This window comes from Globicephala melas, chromosome 2, assembly GCF_963455315.2.
Source record: "Globicephala melas chromosome 2, mGloMel1.2, whole genome shotgun sequence".
Classification (NCBI taxonomy): Eukaryota; Metazoa; Chordata; class Mammalia; order Artiodactyla; family Delphinidae; genus Globicephala; species Globicephala melas.
This window is the reverse complement of record NC_083315.2, coordinates 173,972,746-173,978,488: the sequence shown is the minus strand read 5'-3', so window position 1 is coordinate 173,978,488 and position 5,743 is coordinate 173,972,746.

The window sequence follows — 5,743 nt, the reverse complement described above, 5'->3', positions numbered from 1 at the left end:
CACTCTGGAGGCGTGGTCCCATCATGCGAGTCCTAGGCTCCCTCATGCCTGCCCTACCTGGCCACCAAACCTCAACCCTGGGAGAGTTCGAGGCCCTCCTCACCTGAGCAAGCCACCCATCGGATCCAGGTGTCGCGTCTGCATCTCTGGCCTTGAGAACTGGCCCCTATCCAGCCTCTGTCCCATGGTGCATGGGGGGGGGGGTGGAAGCTATAGCTCCTGCCGCCAAACCATGGTACCCACGGAGCTTTCCCCACTCTCTCCTGCATCCTCACCACCTCCTGCATCCTTAGTCTCTCCTGCACTACTGGATCCACAGCATGAGGCTCCTAGAAAACAAAACCAAAACCTGCCTTCGATGCTCAGCCTCCCCCAGCTCCTGCCCCAGATCCTCCCTTTTGTAGGAGACTCTGTCTCCACTCGGGGCTCCTCCCTGGAGCACACTTCTGCTCCCTGCTTCTCTGCACCGCCTTCCCCAGGTGCGCCGTGCTCCTGTGCCCACCCTCTGCCTGCTCTGTGACCACACGGAGGGGGTGCCCTGTGGCCCACTGGCCTCCACCTGGGTTTGCCCATGGAAGGTACCAGCAGGAGATGGAAGGCAGGAGGAGAGTGAGTTTGGATTTTCTGCCTTCTTCCTTGCTAGGGTGCTGTGGGTTGCCCGCACCCCTGAACAGAGGACCGCCCCCCCTCCTGCATCCTCACCATCTCCTGCATCTTTCAGGGTACTCTGCACCCAGCTCCACCCTCTGGCTCTAGGTACTAGCAGCTTCATCCCTCCCCTCGCTCCTCCAGGCCTGGAGAGGGGTAACTCTGCTTGCAGTTACTGCCCTGGAAGACTGCTCTGCCCCTGCAGGTCGCCCCACCCTGCCCACACGTGCATAACCCTCCCCTTTTCTGAGCTCTCCTTACCTCACCTGATTTGCGTGGGCAGGGGTCTCCTGATGGAACCCGACGGGCACGGCCCCCTATCCTGCAGTCCACGGTCCCTCCTCTTGGTGACATTCAGCACTGTTGCCCACGCCCTCTCTTCCCTGGGTGCCTGGGGGCCCACAACCATCATTGGCTCACGGGCTCCGGGATGTGCCGGGGCTCTGCCCCAGGTGTCCGGAGGCCAGGCCCAGTACCTGGGTCTTCGCTGCCTCTCCCTTGCCCGGGCCATCTCGCCCACACATAGCGTCAACGGATGCTACACGTTGCTGACGGCCAACACCTCTGTGCTGAGCCCAGATGCTCCCTGGACTCAGCTGCCCTTGGGCACCTCAGGGAAACACTCCCCAGACACCGGCTGACCTGCTTGTCCCCGTCTTAGGGCTGGAAACCGGGTCTTTCTCCCCACGGCTTCCTGTATCTCCAGGTCCTGCTGGTTGCGTCTCAGCTCCCTCACTGGCTCCTGTCACCCGCCATCTCTGCTCCCAGCGCTGCCGTCCACACCCTGGTCCCTCCCCTGCGAGAGGCAGCTCCTCCCCGGCCCTGCACCCAGCCTGGCCTACTTCAATCCACCTGCAGCCCAGTAGGCAGCCTTCCTGGGTCACCGCCCTCCTGGCGCAGGCCTTGCGGGTCTTCCCAGCCCCTCCCCCAGCCTCTCCCCCTCCAGCTGCTTTCCAGTGCATCCCGGAGAGTTCAAGGTTGGCTTTGACCCTGAGACCTTTAACGTGTGGTTCTGCCTGCCTGGGTCGCCCTTCCTCTCCTGGTCTGTGGGCCCAGCTCTGACCCCCTCCCCCAGGCAGACGGGGATCGGGGTGGGGAGCTCAGGAGGCTCAGCTCGCACAGAGCGCACGCCCCGTCCTTCATTTGAAGGCCACGCGGCGGGACCAGGACCGCTGTGTGCTGTCTCTAGGCCCCGCCCGCAACTGTGATTAAGAAGGGTGGAGCCGCTTCCCCGCTCTGCCCAGTAGCGCTAGAATGGGGGCTGGGGCTGCCTCGCTCCCTGCAATACCCCCTCTGCCCCCGAGAGAGGAAGGCGAGGGGCCTGGGCCCGACTCACGCGGGGGCTTGCCCTGCCTGACCCCTGCCAGGCCTCCCGGTTTGGGGGTCTCCCCAGGTCCTCGCAGACCCCTTGGCGGCCGCTGGGGCTCGCGTGGGCGGCGTGGCTGGAGCGACGGTGTTAGACGCTGCTGCAGCGGGAAGGTGGCTTCTGAGACTGTTGGCAGCCCTCTCCACGGGGCCGTGGGTTGCCGCTTTCCTGCTCTGCTAGAATGAGCAGGTGACACGGAAGGACACCAGGGAACGGGTGAGCGGTCGGGCCCGGGTCTCCGGTGACGGTGGGACCCTGAGCCCCGGGCCCTGCCCAGCAGTGCCCACCGACGGGGCCCAGCCTGGGCCGGCTGCGGGGCTGCCCATGGCCTGAGATGCCCCCTCGCAGCCTCCTGTTAGGAACGCCGGCCGCCGCGGGGGGAGCAGGGCTGCTGGCTCGGAGACGTGGCGTGCATGTTCTGCGACGTGGCCGTGGACGCCTGCCATCGTTTATCGTTATGGTTGGGTACAGTTTGGCAGGGGGATGGGTGGGAGAGCTGTCAGCCCCGCTCACCGCGCCCGTCCGCCACGGCCGAGTGAACCCCAGCGGCCCAGGTAGAAACCCCTGGGGGCTGCAGTGGGCCCCAGCCTTCCTGGCCGAGCTGAAGTCACCCCGCCACCAGGAGACCTGCCCGGCCGCCGGCCCAGGCAGCCTGGGGCCCACTGCAGCCCCCAGGGCAGCCAGCTTCCCATGGGTGTCCTCCTGGCCCCGACTCCGCTGTAGGCTGACCCAGAAGGGCCCAGCCTGAGGCCGCCGCTTCCCCTTGAGAGGAATGGGGGACCCAGGGGAGCGTGGGGTCCGGCTGGGCGCTGGGCATCAGGGTCTCTGCTTCCTGGCTGGGGACCCTCGGCTATTCACTTCCCCTGGGGCTCCGGCCCTCCTCTGCAAAGCGGTGGTTGAGAAGGTTAAGGAAGGGGGGAGACAAAGCTGCCCCCCCTCCCCCGTCCCCCCGCAGGGCTGTGATCACACGTGAAACCCTCGGGGAGACCCACGGGGCCCCCAGCGCGGCCTCCGTCTTAGACAGTTCCCTGCTTATTGCCATTTAATTATACGTAAGCTGCCTTTTTTTTGGCGGGGGGGGGGCGGTGCGTATAGTTGCTCTGCAATGTGTTAGTTTCTTGCTGTACAGGGGAGTGAATCAGCTATACGTATACATATATCCCCTCTTTTTTGGATTTCCTTCCCATTTAGGTCACCACAGAGCTTTGAGTAGAGTTCCCTGTGCTCTACAGCAGGTTCTCATTAGTTATCTGTTTTATACATAGTAGTGTATATATGTCAATCCCGATCTCCCAATTCATCGCCCCCCTTCCCCCCTTGGTGTCCATGTTTGTTCTCTACGTCAGTGTCTCTGTTTCTACTTTGCTAATAGGTTCATCTGTACCATTTTTCTAGGTTCCGCATACATGCGTTAATATATGATATTCATTTTTCTCTTTCTGACTTACTTCATTCTGTAGGACACTCTCTAGGTCCATCCACGTGTTTACAAATGACCCTATTTCGTTCCTTTTTAAAGCTGAGTAATATTCCATTGTTTATATGTGCCACATGTTCTTTATCCATTCATCTGTCAGTGGACATTTAGGTGGATTTCATGCCCTGGTTATTGTGAATAATGCTGCTATGAACATTGGGGTGCATGTGTCTTTTGGAATTATGGTTTTCTCCTGGTATATGCCTGGTAGTGGGATTGCTGGGTCATATGGCAGTTCTATTTTTAGCTTTTTAAGGAACCTCCGTAGTATCATAGCTGTATCTCTCTTCATCACCAAAATGTAAGCTCTAGAGGGCAAGGATAGCACCTGCATTGTATCCCTGGGGACCTGGTAAATGAGTCAGGTGAGTCGCTGCACCCCCTACATTGCAGCCTCACTCACTGGGGCTCTGCCTGCAGCCCCGGGGCCTGTAGCCGGGGCCACAGCTTTCCACACTCATGGGCAAATACCACACGGTGTGTTTGCTGAATGACTGAAGGTGTGATGAACGGTAGAGGTACCACAGGGACCCCTACCTTGAACGGGAGGGAAAACTGGAGGGGGACTTCCTGGAGGAGGTGAGATCTGAGCTGAGACCAAAGGAGGAGTTGGCATGAAACAAGGTCAGAAATGAGGACTCATCAAAGAGATGACCATGGGGCAAAACTTCTGACGGTGCAGGTAGGGCCAGGGCTGGCCTCGGCCTGTCTTGAGGCTGGTCTTGGGGCTGTCAGCCTGGCGGGGGAGGCAGTCATGGACACAGTGCAGCCTTGATACTCCTCACCAGCATGGGTCACAGATCTCTATTCATGGTGCTTCCCTTGGAAGGGCAGGTGCTGTTTCATAATAGTATGAGGCTTACTCCTCAGGGCCTGCTCCCAGCCCAGCTTCACCCCAGACCAGGGGTTTTATCTTATTCGTCAACTTTGATCAAATGGTTTCCTTGTGCATTGTGTTGAGAAGGATTCTGATGTTCAATATGAACTCAGTGGGAAAGATTGATTGGTGATTGATTAGTGATGTCTGCTGTAAGCGCAGAAAGCACAAGTATGGGTATGTGTGCTGTAGATTTAACATTTTTGCTCTAGACTGTAGATATACTGTCAGACAGGAAAGGGTCTTGGACATTACTGTGTCAAAACCTCTTGTGTTATGGAAGGGGAAACCAAGGAACAGCTCAGGGAAGAGCAGAATGAGGCTTTAACCCCAGCTGGTCAGGCTCTGTCCCCTGCCCATGCTGCCTCTCTTTCCTAACGGCTGAGAGGCTGCACCAGTCAGGAGAGGGCTCACAGGCCAGGCTGGGGAGTAAGCATTCTGCTTCCAATGTGTGGGAAGTAGTCCAGATGGCCTGGAGCAGGCGGGGCCATGTGGGGAGGGAGGAGCGAGGGCTCTGGGGGCCCAGGGTCCCGGCTCCTATCCAGTCCCACCACTTCTAGCTGTGTGACCTTGGGCGAGTCACATCACCTCTCCAACCTCATCTGTAAAATGCGGTTGATCGAGTGGTTTTAGGGTTAAAAGAGACACTTCGTTCTACAAATATTTGTGAGCATTTCTTATGAGGCAAGCTTGGTGCTGGTGAACAAAATAGTCACAGGTGAGCAAGACACACGTGGGTCCTGCCCCCACATTGCTTACTGTTCCGAGAGACAGACTTTGCTCAAATAGGCAGTCCCCAAATATTGGGTTGACCAAAAAGTTCATCTGGAGTTTTCTGTAACATCTTACGGAAAAAGCCGAACGAACTTTTTGGCCAACCCAATAGTAGGCTCAAAACACTTACGTGGGCTCTACACGGACAATGTCAAGGTCTTGCTGCACTAAAAAGTGGCAGCCGTGGGGACTGGGATTATTACTGGGGTGGTCGAGCCCAGCAAAAGCCACTGGATGAGGGGCAAGGGTGCTGGGATGCAGCCTGCACCCCACCTGGAGGGGGACCTTTCTCTAAATCCCACAGAGGCACCGTAAGGACTGGCAGCTGCCTTGATTACTGACCCCCCTGTTTGTTGCCCACGAGAGCCCTGGGGCAGCAGCTGGGGTTAGGAGGCCACACCGTCCACCTGGGAGAACACGCTCTGTGATCAGCTCCCCTGGTGGTGGTGTTGCACCAGGCCTCAGTGTGCCCTTCTGTAAAATGGACATGGGGAAGGCCCTGCCACCCACGCTATGCCTCCAGGGTGGCACCCCCTGATGGGTGAAAGTATTCAAGCTTATCCCACTCTGGCCTCCACTGACCATGATGTCACCGGCTGCA